This window comes from Daucus carota, chromosome 9 (genome assembly GCF_001625215.2).
Source record: "Daucus carota subsp. sativus chromosome 9, DH1 v3.0, whole genome shotgun sequence".
In the NCBI taxonomy this organism is placed as follows: Eukaryota; Viridiplantae; Streptophyta; class Magnoliopsida; order Apiales; family Apiaceae; genus Daucus; species Daucus carota.
The window spans coordinates 17,688,991-17,705,682 of NC_030389.2; the positions used below are offsets into that span (position 1 = coordinate 17,688,991).

The following is a 16,692-nucleotide window of genomic DNA, read 5'->3' on the forward strand; positions in this document are numbered from 1 at the left end:
ACAGTCAAAATGATTAAATTTGAATATCTTTTTGAATACCCTTCCGAGTGTTGGGAAAAAATAATTGAAAAATATAGTGCACGGGTTGTGTCGTATCTCTATAGTGTAAGTTGTGTAGCACAGAATACTTGTATGGGGGATAGTTATGGATTGACTGTTTGTTTTTTTTTTGAATATCTTTTAAGACGATCCAACCGTACAGATGATATTAAATACCCTTCCGAGTGTTGGGAAAAAAATCGAAAAATATAGTGCACAGGTTGTGTCGTATCTCTGTAGTGTAAGTTGTGTAGCACAGAATACTTGTATTGGGGATAGTCATGGATTGACTGTTTGTTTTTTTGAATATCTTTTAAGACGATCCAACCGTACAGATGATATTAAATACCCTTGCTAGTGTTGGGAAAAAATAATGAAAAAATATAGTGCATGGTTTGTTGGTTTGTGTCGTATCTCTGTAGTGTAAGTTGTGTAGCACAGAATACTTGTATTGGGGATAGTCATGGATTGATTGTTTTTTTTTTCAAATATCTTTTAAGACGATCCAACCGTACGGATGATATTAAATACCCTTACTAGTGTTGGGAAAAAATAATTGAAAAATATAGTGCACGGGTTGTGTCGTGTCTCAATAGACAATGTAATACAATAATGCTAGTTATACTTTCACTTTCTTGTTTTTAAATATCTTTTAAACGATATTGTATAATAATGTAATTTAAAAAATAAATTTCTGAAAATATAAGAATATATTAAATATTGCTTTATTTGTACATTAAATTTATAAAACATAATATTAAATATCAAAAGAATGTTAAAATATTAAAATTAATATATTAAAAATAAAAATGAATGTGTGTCCGAAAAATGGGCGGCATGTTTTCCCCCCCAAATCGAAGCTAAGTACAGTTATTCTCCACTATCTCATCGCTAATTACAGTTAACCTCATCGCTCAACCTCACCTCGCTCAACCTCGCCTCCCTCGCTCTCTCCTCTCCTCGCTCAACCTCACCTCACCTCACCTCACCTCACTCAACTCCCGCAACTCCCGCGCTCTCACTCGCCTCAAAGCAGAGAAATCAAAATTAGGGTTTCGAAGTTTGGGGGTTCGAAGCAGAGAAGTTTTCACCTAGGGTTTCGAAGGCAGCCAAGCTCGATTTAAGCTCTCACCAAGGGGATTAGGTATATTTTACGCTCCCCCTCTCTCTCTCCAGCTCTCTCTCTCTCTCTCGCTCTCTCTCTCTCCCCACTCACTCTCTCTCTCTCTCTCTCTCTCTCTCTCCCCTCCCCCTCTCGCTGTCTCTATGCATGCTTGTAAGTATGTACACTGTGTTTACATACCAACTGATATTTTTAAGTGATTCTCATTTGTATTTTGAGTATTATTGTTAATGTTTGGCTGAATCATGATACTATGTTAGTTAGTTTGGCTGAATCATGATACTATGTTAGTTACTATGTATTTTTTTTAAGGTGTTAGTTACTATGTATTTGATTGTAATATTACGATAATATGTAGGTTTGCAATTGAACAGGCTGCCAAATCTTTATTTGTTCACTAATTTTGACAAAAACAGAGTGTGACTAGCTTTTAGGAATGGAGGCTGATTGGATAGGACTACCTAGGTACAGTGAAGCATATGTCAGTGGGATTCAAGCATTTGTGGAATATGCGTTTCCCCTTTTTTCCGTAGGTGAAAAATGAAGTGCCCCTGCAAGAAATTTAATGGTCAATATTGGCATCGTCAGGATGTGATTTATGATCATCTCATTTGCAGAGGGCCTTCCGCTTTACATGTCCAATGGATATATGATGTCTCGCAAAAGAAAGTCGAAAATAGTACTGCAAATATAGGTTCTGACTTTATGGATTGCGAAACGGGGTATGATTTTGGTGATAATTTAGAAGCGATGGGGAAGATGTTTGAGAATTTAGACGATGGACCAGGTACGGAGGCTAAAAAGATTTATCGGCATCGGAAAGAGGGAAAACAACCACTATATCCCGGCTGCAAGAAATTTTCTCGTTTAAGTTTTATGATCAGGCTTTACCATTTAAAATGTAGTCATGGAATTAGCAATTCTGCTTTTGGGGAATTATTGGGGTTGATAAAGGATGCTTTCCCCGAAGCAAATATGCCTTTGTCCTTCAATGTGCGAAGGACATGATTAGGGACTTGGGCCTTCATTACGAGAAAATACATGCTTGTCCCAATAGTTGCATGTTGTATTGGGAAGCAAATAAAAATAAACAAGTCTGTGATATTTGTGGGGTATCTAGGTGGGTTATACAAGAGAAGAAAGGGTCTGCCCATAATAACGATCCAGAGAAGTTAGTTACTAAAGTGCCAACAAACGTTATGAGATATTTTCCACTAAAGCCTAGGCTACAAAGATTGTTCCTGTCCAAGGAATCTTCCAAATTGAACACATGGCATGCAGCGGGAAGGACGGAAGATGGGAAACTAAGGCATCCGGCGGACGCCGAAACTTGGAAGACAATGATGCTATGTATCCTGATTTTTCTTCGGAAATTCGAAATATTTCACTAGGTGTAGCTGCTGATGGATTTAATCCATTTCGTTCTATGAATTTAAGTCATAGTACATGGCCAATTCTACTTGTAAACTACAACCTCCCACCTTGGCTCTGCATGAACCAGGAAAATTTGATTCTTTCAACGTTAATATCGGGACCAGAATCTCCGGGAAATAGTATCGATGTCTATATGCAGCCTTTGATTGCCGAATTGAAAGAATTATGGGATGTCGGCATCCAAACATATGATGCCTTGACTGATCATAACTTTAATTTACGGGCAAGGGTGCTTTGGACCATTAGTGACTTTCCAGGATACGCTATGTTGTCGGGTTGGAGCACAAAGGGTAGACTAGCGTGTCCAATATGTCACTACGAAACTTGTTCTGAATATTGAAACATAGTAGAAAAATGTGCTACATGAATCATAGAAAATATCTCGATCCTTCACACAAATGGAGGTTTACAAGAAAAGATTCAATGGGCAGATTGAAACGAGGCAGATTCCGGATCCATTAACGGGAAAGGATATCGAAGAATTGTTGTTTGGGTTTGAAAATCAATTTGGGAAGAAACGCAAGGGAATGTGAAAGAGAAAGCGTAAAATCGACTCTCCTTTCAAAAAGAGGTCAATATTTTTTAATTTGTCGTATTGGAAACATGTTCAACTTCGACACAATCTTGACGCTATGCACATAGAAAAAAACTTATGCGACAATATATTAGGTACTTTACTAAATATTGGTGGCATGTCAAAAGACCACTTGGGTGCTCGCTTTGATTTGCAAGAAATGGGAATAAGGAAGTCACTTCACCCTGTTAAAGGTGCAGATGGAGAGACTTACGAGATTATGGCATCCATCTTTGACATGACAGATAAGGAGAAAGATGTCTTTTGCAAGCTGTTGAAGAATGTGAAACTGCCTTATGGCTGTGCTGCTAATATAAGTCGTTACGTGCACACAGACGAGAGAAAAGTAGTGGGGTATAAAAGCCATGACGCGCATTTTATCCTCCACTACTTGTTACAATTTGCTGCAAAGAAATCACTAAAACCTGAGGTGGCAAAGCCGTTGATCAAATTAAGTGAATTTCTTAGAGGCTTATGGAGCAAGGTGATTGTCTTGGATGATATTGAGAGGTTGAAAGAAGAAATTGTTGAAATTCTCTGTGAATTTGAGATAATATTCCCACCTGCCTTCTTTGACATCATGGTGCACCTACCTGTCCATTTGTGTAATGAAGTTAAATGCGGCGGACCGGTGCACCTTCGGTGTATGTATCCTATTGAGCGGTATCTTGCAAAGCTGAAATCATATGTACGTAATAGGAGCAAACCAGAAGGCTCAATTGCAGAAGGCTACCTAGCAGAGGAGTGTATCACATTTTGTTCAAGATTTTTGCTTTGTGAAGAAGCAAAAGAAAATACTGATTTTGGAAGATGTCCAACAAATGTGACGTACCATATTGGAACAAGAAGGAATAAAGATGGCAAAGTTTTCCAATTAGAAGATTCAGAATGGAAAGCATGTCATACCTACACTATGTTCAATAGCGGCAATAAGGAAATTGAGGCTTTGCTTGAGTAAGTTCTCTAGTCCTTACATTTATTATATAATAAAAACTAATTAAAATGCCTCTTTTTTAAACTGTTTCAATTATTTACTTGATAGGATTCATCGAGCTTCAGTTGAAGCAGATCAAACTTCAGAACGATACAAAAAGGAGCAAACACACTCCAAAGAGTTTTGGAGATAGTTAAAGGTCTAAGTTGAAAATCTGGACACCAATTCAACCGAGTTACAAGTGTTAGAAATAGGTCCCAATCGAACAGCGAGGAGGTTTAGCGGGTATTTCATAAATGGTTATCGATTCCACACAAAGAAGAGAGATTCTCGATGCACCACACAAAACAATGGAGTTTTTTTAACTGCTGAAACCACTAGTTTTGCAAATTCTAAGGACAAAAATCCAATTATCGGGGAAGTGAACTACTACGGGTCTATTGAAGATATTTTTGAAGTTGATTACTGGGGAGTATTCAGGGTGGTTATGTTTAAGTGTTGCTGGTACCAAGAAGAAAAAGATCCCTTTGGTCTGACTAGGGTCAATTTTAACAAGTCCCGTCACAAATCTGATCCTTATGTTCTTGCTTCACAAGTGCAGCAAGTATTCTATGTGGAAGATCCAATTGCAAAATTTGTTCAATATGTTATGAAAAGACTACCAAGGGTCTGGTGTGACGCTGAAGACCAAGATTTGTTGGAAGAAGAAAACAACCCTCCTGATAAACATGATTCTAATCTTGATTTCCAACTACAAAATCAAGTATGTGAATTTAGTTGGTTCAGGGATGATATCCCTAAAAGACAAGTCCCTGTATCACCAACTTAAGTAAAAAAAACTCTTTGGTAATATGTAATTTAGGAGATGTTTTAGTTGCTGATATGTAATTTAGGAGAATGAAATTTATTGGTGATGTTTTAATTGGTGATGATCTCTGAATTAACTAACTGTTTCTCATAGTTAATTAAACTTGTGTTGCTAAGGTCCAATGTTAGTTAACTGTTTTCCATATATAATTGTGGAATTGTAGCATAATTCTCTCTTTCTTGCTGATCATTCCTTAACTTAATAACAATCACTTCTGTCTTTATATTTAGTTGTCTAGTTGAGTTTTTAAATTATCCGCATAATTGGTCTCCTTCTTTTAATCCATATATGTTCATTTCTGTAGGATGGCAGAGAAGTTGCTGAATGTGAGGTATAACTATGATGGCACATTCAACAACAATGGAAGGGGAAGTATTATTATCAACCGCCAAGACGTGGATGAATTTTCATATACAGTGGCGCTAGAAAATGTCAAGGATTGCCTCAACTGTACTGAAATTGGAGGATTATATGTGCTGAATGGAAAACCCCAACAATGGAAGCTTCTGAAGTGTGATTCAGATTTGCTTCAACTGGTAGATGCCTGCGAAAGTGGTGGGGACATAAATATATATGTGGATTGTGTTGTTGACAAAGAATGCAAGCCACTGGAGCCAGGGGTGCCATTTCTAGTCGTACGACCAAGAAAGAACATACTTAAAGGTCATTTCTTATTTTAAATTTTAAATTTAATAACAAATTACTAAGTCATATTTACTTATAATAAGGCTTGCTTATGTGTTTAATCTCATGAGACACATGTTTACTGATTTGTGTCTTTTTGCAAATTTCTGCAGAACATCTACAAAGCAAACAGAACAAGCGTACTTTTGTTTCTTCACACCAACTACAGCAACAAAGGCAAAGCAAGAGGATTCCAAGGTCACCTCAGTTGCAGGAGGTTGAACAGAACAAGCTTCCAAAATCACCACGTTTGCAGGAGCTAGCGAAGAAGAATCTTCGAAGCTCAACTCATTTGCAAGAGGTTCAAAACAACAATCTGCCAAAGACACCTCCAAAGAATCTTCGAAGCTCAACTCATTTGCAAGAGGTTCAAAACAACAATCTGCCAAAGACACCTCCAAAGAATCTTCGAAGCTCAACTCATTTGCAAGAGGTTGAAAACAACAATCTGCCAAAGTCACCGCGTTTGGAGGACCTACAGAAGGATCTTTCAAGCAACCCTCAGTGGAAGAAAGATGTATGCCCCAACGCTGTATCTGCAATGGTGGCGAAAAGGAGGTTACACTTATCAAAAATTGATACAATTGAGGTAGTAATATTTTCCCTTAGCTCACACCTATTTTCCAACATACCAACTGATATTTTCCTGATTTCACACTTGCAGTCGGGCCGAGTGAATGAGTATGAGCTGCGTAAAATTCAGAATGTGGAAGAAAACAAAAAAAGTTCAAGGAACTCGGATTAGGAAATTATGCTGCTAATCCAATTAAGCCGATAGTCCAGCAGAGTATAAAGGAAAAGAAGGATCGGGATGATCCTGAATATGTTGTGGAAAATGAGACGGGAGATGAAAGTGATGACACTTCAGAGGTAATATTTTATACTTATTATGTACACTTTTTCTTTATTTGTGTTTATTTTATTATTAATTAGCTGTTTGTGAAATTATATGAACCTATTGGGTAATTTTGTGTAAGGGGTTGCATTTGATTTTGCACTTATTATGTACATTTTTTCTTCATTTGTTGGTAGAGGCCTCTTAACTTAATTAGTAATCAAGAATATAGATAAAAAAGAGTTGTTAATGCTTTCTTTTTTGAGAAATTTTAAATGTTTTGTGTTGTTAATTTTAAGTTTGTTTTGTAAACGCTTATTCATTTGTATTAGGCTAGACACAATTTGCATGCAATAATTATGTCTTAAAATTTCTAAATGATTATTTTTTTTATTAAATTAACAATATCACAATATATATCTGTTTTAGTTATTATGTACATTTTTTCTTCATTTGTGTTTAATATTTACTGCATAGGGAATCAAATCTGTCCAGAAACGGAAAGCAATACCTGGTCCCAGAACTCGTTCGCGAGCAAATGATAAGGATTTGGGTGATAAGGATCCGGTGGATCCTATCGACAAAGGCAAAAAAGTTGCTGCTGCTAGTACCAAAAGTGCAAAACTTATAAAGCCAACATGCAGCAAACTGTTAAAACAAGGGGATAATTCTGCACCAAGTGGTACAATTGCTGCGTATATGGCCCTGCGAGAACGTCAGAAGCAGAATCTTGAAGCTGAAATGAGGAGAGAGGATGTTGGTGATACCGATTTACAAAATGGAAGTGAAGGTGAAGAAGTAGAAGCAGGTAATATGGTCATTTGTACTTTATTTCTTCTGTACATCTCATTTTTTAATAATTAGTAGGATTATTAGCAATAATATGGTAATTGCATTTTATTTTATTTGATGGCTATCTGAACAGAACCTAAAAGACGTAGAGGACGTTCAAAAATGTTAAAAGTTCATGCTAGGATTGCTGCTGAAAAGATCTTTGTTAAACTGAGTAAACGAGGTCAACCAATTGGAGAGCGGAAAACTAGATCCGAGTTGAGCAATTTCCTGGGGACTCTAGTTAAGGATCACGTGTCACTTATGTTAATTGGCATGTTGTTCCAGATGATTTGAAGAAGAAAATGTTGGAATATACTTTGGTGACCTCTATAACCTCAACTTTACTTACTTTTCTCATATCTGTGCACCAACTCATTCAAGTTCTATGTTGACACATTATAGGAGAGGTTTGATATTGCACCAGAAGGGGAAAAGTGGGTGTACAAGACACTTAATTCATCCTGGAGAACACACAAGTCTCGTGTCAAGCTGATGCATTACTCCCAATTTGACAATGATGAGGAGAGGATTCAAAACAGGCCGGATCATATTCCGCTCGAGGATTTTAAGATGCTGTTGGACTAATGGGCGGACGATGGAGTTCAGGTATATTTATAAGGTGGCAAGTATATAGTTTAGAAATTAATTTGCTGCATGCCATTTGATATGGAAAGTAAAATATGATAACATTGTTTTGGTAACAGATTTTGGCTGAGGATAATAAGGCTCGTCACAATATGTATGTTGAGACACACACTCTCGGTTGCAAGAGTCTTGCTGAGCTTAGAAAACACTGGTATGAACATAAACAACTTGAGTACCCTATAGCTTTTAATAATTTGTCATAAATATTTGTTAATTGATGATGTCCGTAATTTGTAAGAAATAAAATTGAGTACCTTGTACCTTTTTCTTATATTAATTTATAGAGTGTTGATAATCGCCAGTTTGATGTTACTTTTGGATAATTGCCATATGAGTTTATAATAGGCACAGACTTCAATAATATTTGAAGGTAGATTAGGCACTCTAAATCTTCTGCATTTAAATTTTTATTGGATTAAATAGCAGTTTGGACTTGGTACGCTAATTTGAGTTTAGCTTTGAGTTTGGCAGTTTTTTAATTCTATTTTTAAAAATGCACTCAAATTATGTAATGCCCAAATTCACAGTTGTTAAATTCAATTTTAGTTTAATTAGTTTGAAAAGTTCACGAGTGAAGTGTATGTTCCGATTACTTCGATTTTTTGTCTACCTTCAATGTTCCCGTACCAAGCTTGTCTAATTCATTGTCTAGTTACGAGTGAAGTGTTGTTTCTGTTACTTGACAGAAAGAAGATGACCCAAATCAGAGGTCCCCATCAGAGGCTAAAATCTTTGTAGAAAGTCGCAAGCGCAAGCCTGGACACGAGTACAAGTTAAGTCCAAAAGCAATTAAGAAAAAAATTGTAAGTAAATTATCTTCTAAAGTATATATATTTGAACTCATTTTACCTCTACCTCTGTACACTTGACAAAACTTTCTCTTGTAGGAGTCTGTTGAAAAGATAACGAAAGAAGGAAATGATGCAGCTGAGCTCGTTCCCAAAAAGAAAAAGAACCGGCCAGATTGGTTGGTGGGAAGGCAAGGTAAAACAGCAGCTTCGACAGAAACTCCAGTTGATCCGGTTACACAATCTACAGTCGAGGAGCTGCACACAAAGATTGCTCAGCTAGAGAGTGAGATGGAAGCGAAGGTCAATACAAAAGTTCAACATAACATGGCCTGGTTGCTGAAGAAACTCGGAGAGGCAAATCCGGGTCTGAAAGTTGACATTACTCATGACTTTTGTGCAACTGTTTCTAGTGATGGAGATGAATTTGGCACTCCAATCACTCCTGGCACCGCTTCTGGAACCGCTCCTGGCACCACCCGTGGCACCACCGACTCTTTAATATAACTGTTTCTACGTAAAACTTAGTTAATATGAATTTGTCGTCCTTCATTTTGTTGTCAGATTGTTTTGATGTTGCGTTTCTTAAATGGTTTGGATGGGATTGTTTTATGTTGGAGGATGGTTGGATATTTGTTCTTTTGGAGTTTGGTATTTGTAGTTTAGGTGGATGTATGGTGGGAAGTTTGGATGGATGTTTGTTGGATTGTTTGTTGCATTATTTATATTTTTAATGGGAATGCTCCAAAAACAATGCAGGCATTGCAGAAAATTTTCAAATATGTGTTACAATAGCTCATTTTAACGTTACAGCTGATTAATGTTTGTGTTACAGTTAGTCCACTTAGTGTTCCGAAAGCACCTTTTTACTGTTACAATAGGCACACAAATGGTGACGTGGCAGTCCACGTGTAGGACCCACACGCTGACGTGGAGAGTGATGGACCCACCAACATGCTGACGTGGCTATTTGGGACCCACAGGCTGACGTGGCAGCGGAGGCCCCACCACGCTGACGTGGCTTTGTGGGACCCACATGCTGACGTGGTAGTGCGGGACCAACAAGCATGTGGGTCCCACGTCAGCATGTGGGTCCCACGTGCTGACGTGGCGGGTGTGGGTCCCACATGCTTACGTGGCTGAGTGGGACCCACATGCTGACGTGGCCTCTGTGGGTCCCACATGCTGACGTGGCAGGTGAGGGTCCCACATGCTGACGTGGCTTTGTGGGACCCACATGCTGACGTGGCTTCTGTGGGTCCCGCATGCTGACCTGGCCTCCGTGGGACCCACATGCTGACGTGGCATATGTGGGACCCACATGCTAGCTTGACCGGTGGAATGTGCTATTGTATCAGTGGTTTACCGTTACAGCATCCCCTTATTATGTTACAGTAGGGCGCTGCTGTAACGTTTTTTGGCTGTTACAGTTGATTCCAGTTTGTGTTACAATAGGGGCCAATTGTAACGTTCGCAAACGTAACGCCCATTAGTGTTACAGTAGCTCTATTGTAACGGATTTTGGCCCTATTGTAACATGACTTGGGCATTACAATTGGCCATCTATGGCGTAGTGATAGTCTCAAAAATGATAAATGTTATTAATTTAACAAGATTATTAATTCAATGAGGTTTAATATACAATATCTTTATTATGCTGGGACTGTTTTTTTAAAATATCCATTTAAAGTGGGCTATACATTTTTACCAGTTCTGTTTTTGGCCAAATACAAATTTACAAGCATTAGTACATAGTAGTAGGTCTGATGCTGACTTTACAAAAAAGAACTTGCTATATTACATTTATATATGCTCCTATACCAATGTTCACGAACACTATGCTTGTCAGTTGTCAAGGAATACTTGGCGGATTTTCAGCGGAGCTTGGCTGCGTACTCGAAACATTAGCAAGCCACTGGAGTAGCTTCTGAACTTCAAAAGTATCGTCAACAAAGTACTTGGCCTTGCTAGGCTTTTGCTCCACAGTGCAGAAAAAGATTTCCGGAACAGCAGGGACCACCACAGATGAAACAATTTTCAAAGTACCGTCGTACATGTCTCCAATGCAGAGGATGAAATCAGGGATCTCACCATTGCTAACCATTGTCGCGATTACCTTTTCTGTGACCAAGCCTTTGCTTGCATCCTAAATATTTTAGGTTGCTAGTTAAGTAAATTACTGTACAATGCACAGCGAAGACCGAAAGAGGGAGACGAGAGACACATACCTGTGGTTTAAGCTCAACAATATTTTTTCCCTTTCTAACTACTGCAGGTTCGTTAGCAATGACGTGTTTACAATGATCCGACAATTCCTTTGCCTGCAAGGATTCAAAATCATGATCTGCATCTTGACGGTGCCAAACCAAAGCACTTTCTTTGACTTCGATGGTGGAACCATCCGTGACTTCTGTATACGAATTTATTATACGCTCCACTGTTGCCTTCCACTCGAGATCCACAACCAAACTAGATTGCCATTCAGAAGTTTTCTTCCACCTGCAAACCAAAGGCAAGAAGTGCCACTAGAAAAGGTCTCTAAGAAGTTTGTGAAGGAAAATACCTTATGAAGTACCCATGTTCAGCAGCTAGTCCTAGACCTTCACATGGAGCCAGCCACTCGGTTAAGGAACTTCTACCACTTCCACTAACGATAAACACAGTGTTCTTAGGATCATCACACAGAGTGATAAGAGCAGTTTCAGCTTCACTACTAAGGTTTTTCTTGGTCGAGGAATGAGGAACAAGGATGCCAACAAAGTCTAGAAATATAGCCCTCCTATTTGTCTAGTTGTACGCAGGAACTATGCTTTCAAACAATTTTTGAAAACATAGGGAGAAGGCAGCAACCTTAAATATGAAACTGAAGCCCATACCCCAGCATTGATAATTATAGTGATCAAGACATGCTCTCTCCATGCTATGGACGAAACTGCGAGCCCAATACGCCACATCAAGAGACTGAACATAGCTATAGTTCTGCTCATGTCTTAATTGCCTTAAAAAATCATCCATGGAGATCGTAGAACGCATAGCCTCAGCTACGAAACTAATACCCCATGGATTTATTCCAATTGTTCCACTCAGAGATGGAGAACAACCAACATATTCATAAATGATTAGCACACTTGTTTCGAGGAGAATATGACATAATTCCCCTAGCTTCATCCATAGTTGTAGAGCCCTGCCTGCAAACGAGATACATGTTAGGGACTAGATTCATTCCATCTCTTACAGCATTTATTATGCAACATTCCGAGGCATCATAGTAGGCACTCTTTTCACATTGATCAACTGGTCGATCAATTAGAATCACTAGTTGATGACCACAAGAACCATAAATCTGATTAATCCTGTTAGCAGTTCCATACGTCTCCCATCTCACTTCCTCAATGTCTTCTCCTGAGCTTCTTTCAGGATTGATAATTTGAACAAGAACCACAATATCCCGCAAGTTTTCATACTTCCTCAATAGCTGTTCAGATGCTAATAACTTCAGACTAATTGCCTTGAATAAGTTCATGTCGTCTACGCCAACAATTACATGGTTCCCCTTGAACTTCCCTTCGAATTCCTTGACTTTCACTGATGTAGAAGGAATATTCAGAACATTTTCAACTTTTTCCAAATGAATTCCTATAGGCAGAATCTTGATATACACCGTGCGAGCACTATAATCCAGCCCAATTTGTCCTCGTTTGGACTCACAGTCCAGTCCTAGCATTCTACTACAACATGAGAAGATGTGGCGAGCAAAATCGAAAGTATGAAACCCGATGAGATCATAGTTCAACAAAATCCTCAGAATGTCAGCACTTACATGAAGTGTTCGATAGATCTCTGATGCAAGGACTGGACTATGGAGAAAGAATCCGAGTTTGGCCCTGTAGCGCTTATTTCTCAAGAACACAAGGACCGCCATGAGGTGATAGTCATGAATCCAAATATAATAGATAAATAAGATATTTTTTTAAGGTGCAGTTCTGCTCCCTAACTAATAGTAGAAATAAAGTAATGGTTATAAGGGTTCTCTAAAACATGACCCAAGTTAATAAATGTCTCTAACCAAAAAATGTCTACATTTTTAATGTGTTTTTTATACGCAATAAATTATAACTAATTGAACATCACTAAAATTATAGACACAATTGGGATAAAAAGTTAGGCACATTTGAAAACTTTACAAATATAAGGACAAATCCGACAGTGGCTTAAAAATCCAAATTTGGACCAATTCTAGCCTAAATCTTCTCAACGGGGGCCTGAATTACGGTCCAAATTTAGGCCACTTAGGCCAACACTATTGAATCCATGACTTTTTGGGGTTGTTTGGATGATTTGGTTCGGAGTATTACTCTAGATCAATTTTTATTTGTTGGTGGTGATTTTAATGGTCATATTGGTGCGAGAGCAGATGGGTATCAAGGTGTTCATGGTGGGTTTGGTTATGGTGTTAGAAATGACAATGGTTCGACGCTTTTGGAATTTGCAACAGCACATGATTTAGTGATTGTTAACTCTTGTTTCCGCAAGCGTGATGACAATCTAATTACTTTTAGGAGTGGGGGACATGCCACTCAAATTGATTATCTTCTTATTCGCAGTAGAGATTTCAGATTTTGTTCATATTGTAAGGTTTTTCCAGTGGAAGCTTGTGCTTCACAGCACCGTCTTTTAGTCATGGATTTGTCTTTGGATGGCCCACCTATGGAGGGATTGAGAGTTGTTACACCTCGAATTCTGTGGCGTAATTTACATGGATCGAAAGTAGCAGAATTTAAGGACATGTTTGAGGGTTTTTTTAGGTTGGAAGATGATGTGGATCAAATGTGGATACGTATGGCTGATTTAATTCGAGGTGTGGCACGGAGGACGTTGGGAGTGGCTTCAGGGAATGTAAAGGAGCAGAGAGAATCTTGGTGGTGGAATGATGATGTACAAGCCAAAGTGCAATTTAAGAAAGGATGCTTTTTGGAATTCATGTCGTGTCCAGAAGGGCCAGATCGGCATATAAAGCGGGAGTTATTTAAACTTGCAAAAAGAATGGCTAAACAGGCAGTTGCGGAAGCGAAAACTAAGGCGTATCAAGACATGTATAGGCGTCTAGGTACTAAGGAGGGAGTGAATGAAATTTTTAAACTTGCAAAAGCACGTAACAAGCGCAGTCAGGATATTGGTGCGGTTCGATATATAAAGGACGAGGGTGACCGGGTTTTGCTTTATGATGGGGATATTATAGCGAGATGGGGCAGGTATTTCTCTGAGTTATTTAACGCAGCTCGAGGGAGGGAGATTGTATTCGAGCAAGAGAATGTCAATGTTTCTCACAATGATGTTGGTATGAGTCAAGATATTACTATGGCAGAGGTCCGCGTAGCTTTAGGCATGATGGGTAAGGGTAAAACAGTTGGGCTTGATGAGATTCCGATTGAGGTGTGGCAGTGTTTGGGGGAACAGGGGGTACGATGGTTAACAGCTCTTTTTAATGTTATATTTCGGACATCCAGGATGCCGAGTGAGTGGCGATTAAGTGTTGTTGTACCCATCTATAAAAATAAAGGTGATGCTCAAAGTTGTAGTAATTATCGTGGTATTAAGCTGCTTAGTCATACGATGAAACTTTGGGAACGAGTTATTGAGTGCAGGATTCGAAGAATTGTTACCATTTCAGTGAATCAATTTGGTTTTATGCCTGGGAGGTCCACCATTGAGGCGATTTATCTCATTCGCTGTCTTATGGAGAAATATCGAGAGTGTCGTAAGGATCTTCATATGGTGTTTATAGATCTTGAAAAGGCTTATGATAGTGTACCACGGGTCGTTCTTTGGAGATGTTTAGCAGCGCGAGGAGTGCCGGAGGTGTATATTCGGACCATACAGGATATGTATTCAGCAGTGGGGACGTGTGTTAGGACACCCGTTGGGGATACTCAGTATTTTCCAGTTGAGGTGGGTCTTCATCAAGGTTCGGTATTAAGCCCTTTGCTTTTTATAATTGTTTTGGATGTGATTACCCGTGACATTCAAGCTCCGGTGCCTTGGTGTATGCTTTTTGCTGATGATATTGTGTTAATCGCCGAGTCTCGAAGTGAGGTTAATGTGAAATTGGAACAGTGGCATATGTCGTTGGAGGGTTATGGATTGCGTCTGAGCCGTTCTAAAACCGAGTATCTCTGGGCCAATTTCAGTGAGGAGATTCATGAGGCGGATGTTGCTGTATGTATTGCGGAGGGTCGTGTACCACAAACTAATACCTTTAAATACTTGGGTTCTATCATTCAGAGTAATGGCGATATTTCTGCGGATGTTACACATCGTATTTCGACAGGATGGCTTCGTTGGTGGGCTGCTACAGGGGTGTTGTGTGATAAGAATGTACCTTTGAAGTTGAAGGGTAAATTCTATCGTGTAGCAATCAGACCATCATTATTATATGGTTCCGAGTGCTGGCCATTGAGAAAGGCTCAGGAACGTAGGCTAGAGACAGCGGAAATGCGTATGTTGCGTCGGATCTGTGGTAACACCATGACAGATCATATACCGAATGATACTTTTCGACGTCTTTTAGGTGTTGAGTCTATCTCTAAGAAGATAAGGGAGGGACGTTTACGTTGGTATGGACATGTTCGGCGTAAATGTAACTCAGCACCGGTTAGGAGAGTAGAACACATATCGGTTCGGGGTAAGAGAAAGAGGGGTCGGCCTCGTCGGACATGGGCTGATCAATTAAGTTTGGACATGGGAGCCTTAAATCTCACGGGTGATATGACATTAGATAAGAATGATTGGAGACGGCGTATTAGAGTAGTTGAGACTAGGTCTCGTGGCTCACAGAGATTATGAGGGTTATGGTTTATGTTTAAAAGGAGGGTTCAGCTCAGTCATTACCAGATGCATTAGCGCCAATCAAAAATGTTTGGGTAAGTCCCATGTGAAGAAGGCCATGGGCTAAGGTATTATATTCTTATTATAGCACACACTATTTTATTTGTTGTGCACTAAACGGAAACAGCCCCTCTACTTTAAGGGTAGGGGCAAGGCTGCGTACATCTTACCCTCCTCAGACGCTGCTCACTGAGTATGTTTGGTTTGGTTTGGTTTTATATGTTTAGTTAATTGATTGATTATATGTTAATATAATTATTAAATAGTAATAAATTACATTTAATATTTTTTACGTACTTATTATAACATGTATATATTAATTGTGAAATATAATAAAATTAAACTCTCTTAAAACTTATTAAATTCAAATTAACAATAGATTAAGTATAAAATAAAGATTACACTCAATAAAACACAATTTCCAAATATAATTTATACGAAAACATTATATAAACTAAAATTTTGAATATATAATATAAACTAAAATTCAAATTTAATCAAGTAAGAAAAGAGTGACATATGCAAGATTTTAATACCATGTACAGATTCAAAAATTAAATAAAGAACAAGCACGAGAAGGAACACAAGGGAAGTCAAGATTTTAGTGCAATTTATAGCAAATCCTTACCAACTCTTGTCTGTGATAGCATTACTCAAGAGGTTAGCCCCATCTTCAAGCCAACAGAATATCAACTTGCCCAAAACCTTCAATATCAGCTGTCCGAAAAATCACCATCAAAACTCCCCTTAAAAGTATCAGGTGATGTCTTGAACTTACTCCACATTTCCATATACTCTGTGGATCACCACAAGTATGGTATATGTCTTGAATTTTTTCATTCAGAAACTTAATTATTAAGCTCTGAAAAGTTATCATTTAACTTACAAGTAACTTTTCTGACAATTTCAAGCAAGTACTTGATATGATTGTAGCCTGAATCTGCGCAAGCTTCCTTGCCAACACTGGAACACAGATCATAGACTCGTCAACTTTAGAGAACAGTGGATGGAAGCATACTTTCCGCGATTCATCACCAATCCAATTCCCT

The 16,692-nt window shown here is 38.6% G+C and overlaps 1 pseudogene; it reads right to left on the reverse strand.

Moving 5' to 3' along the window:
* Positions 1 to 10,610: 10,610 nt before the first annotated feature.
* LOC108192539 (probable alpha,alpha-trehalose-phosphate synthase [UDP-forming] 9) lies at positions 10,611 to 12,701 on the reverse strand (annotated as a pseudogene).
* Positions 12,702 to 16,692: the final 3,991 nt, after the last annotated feature.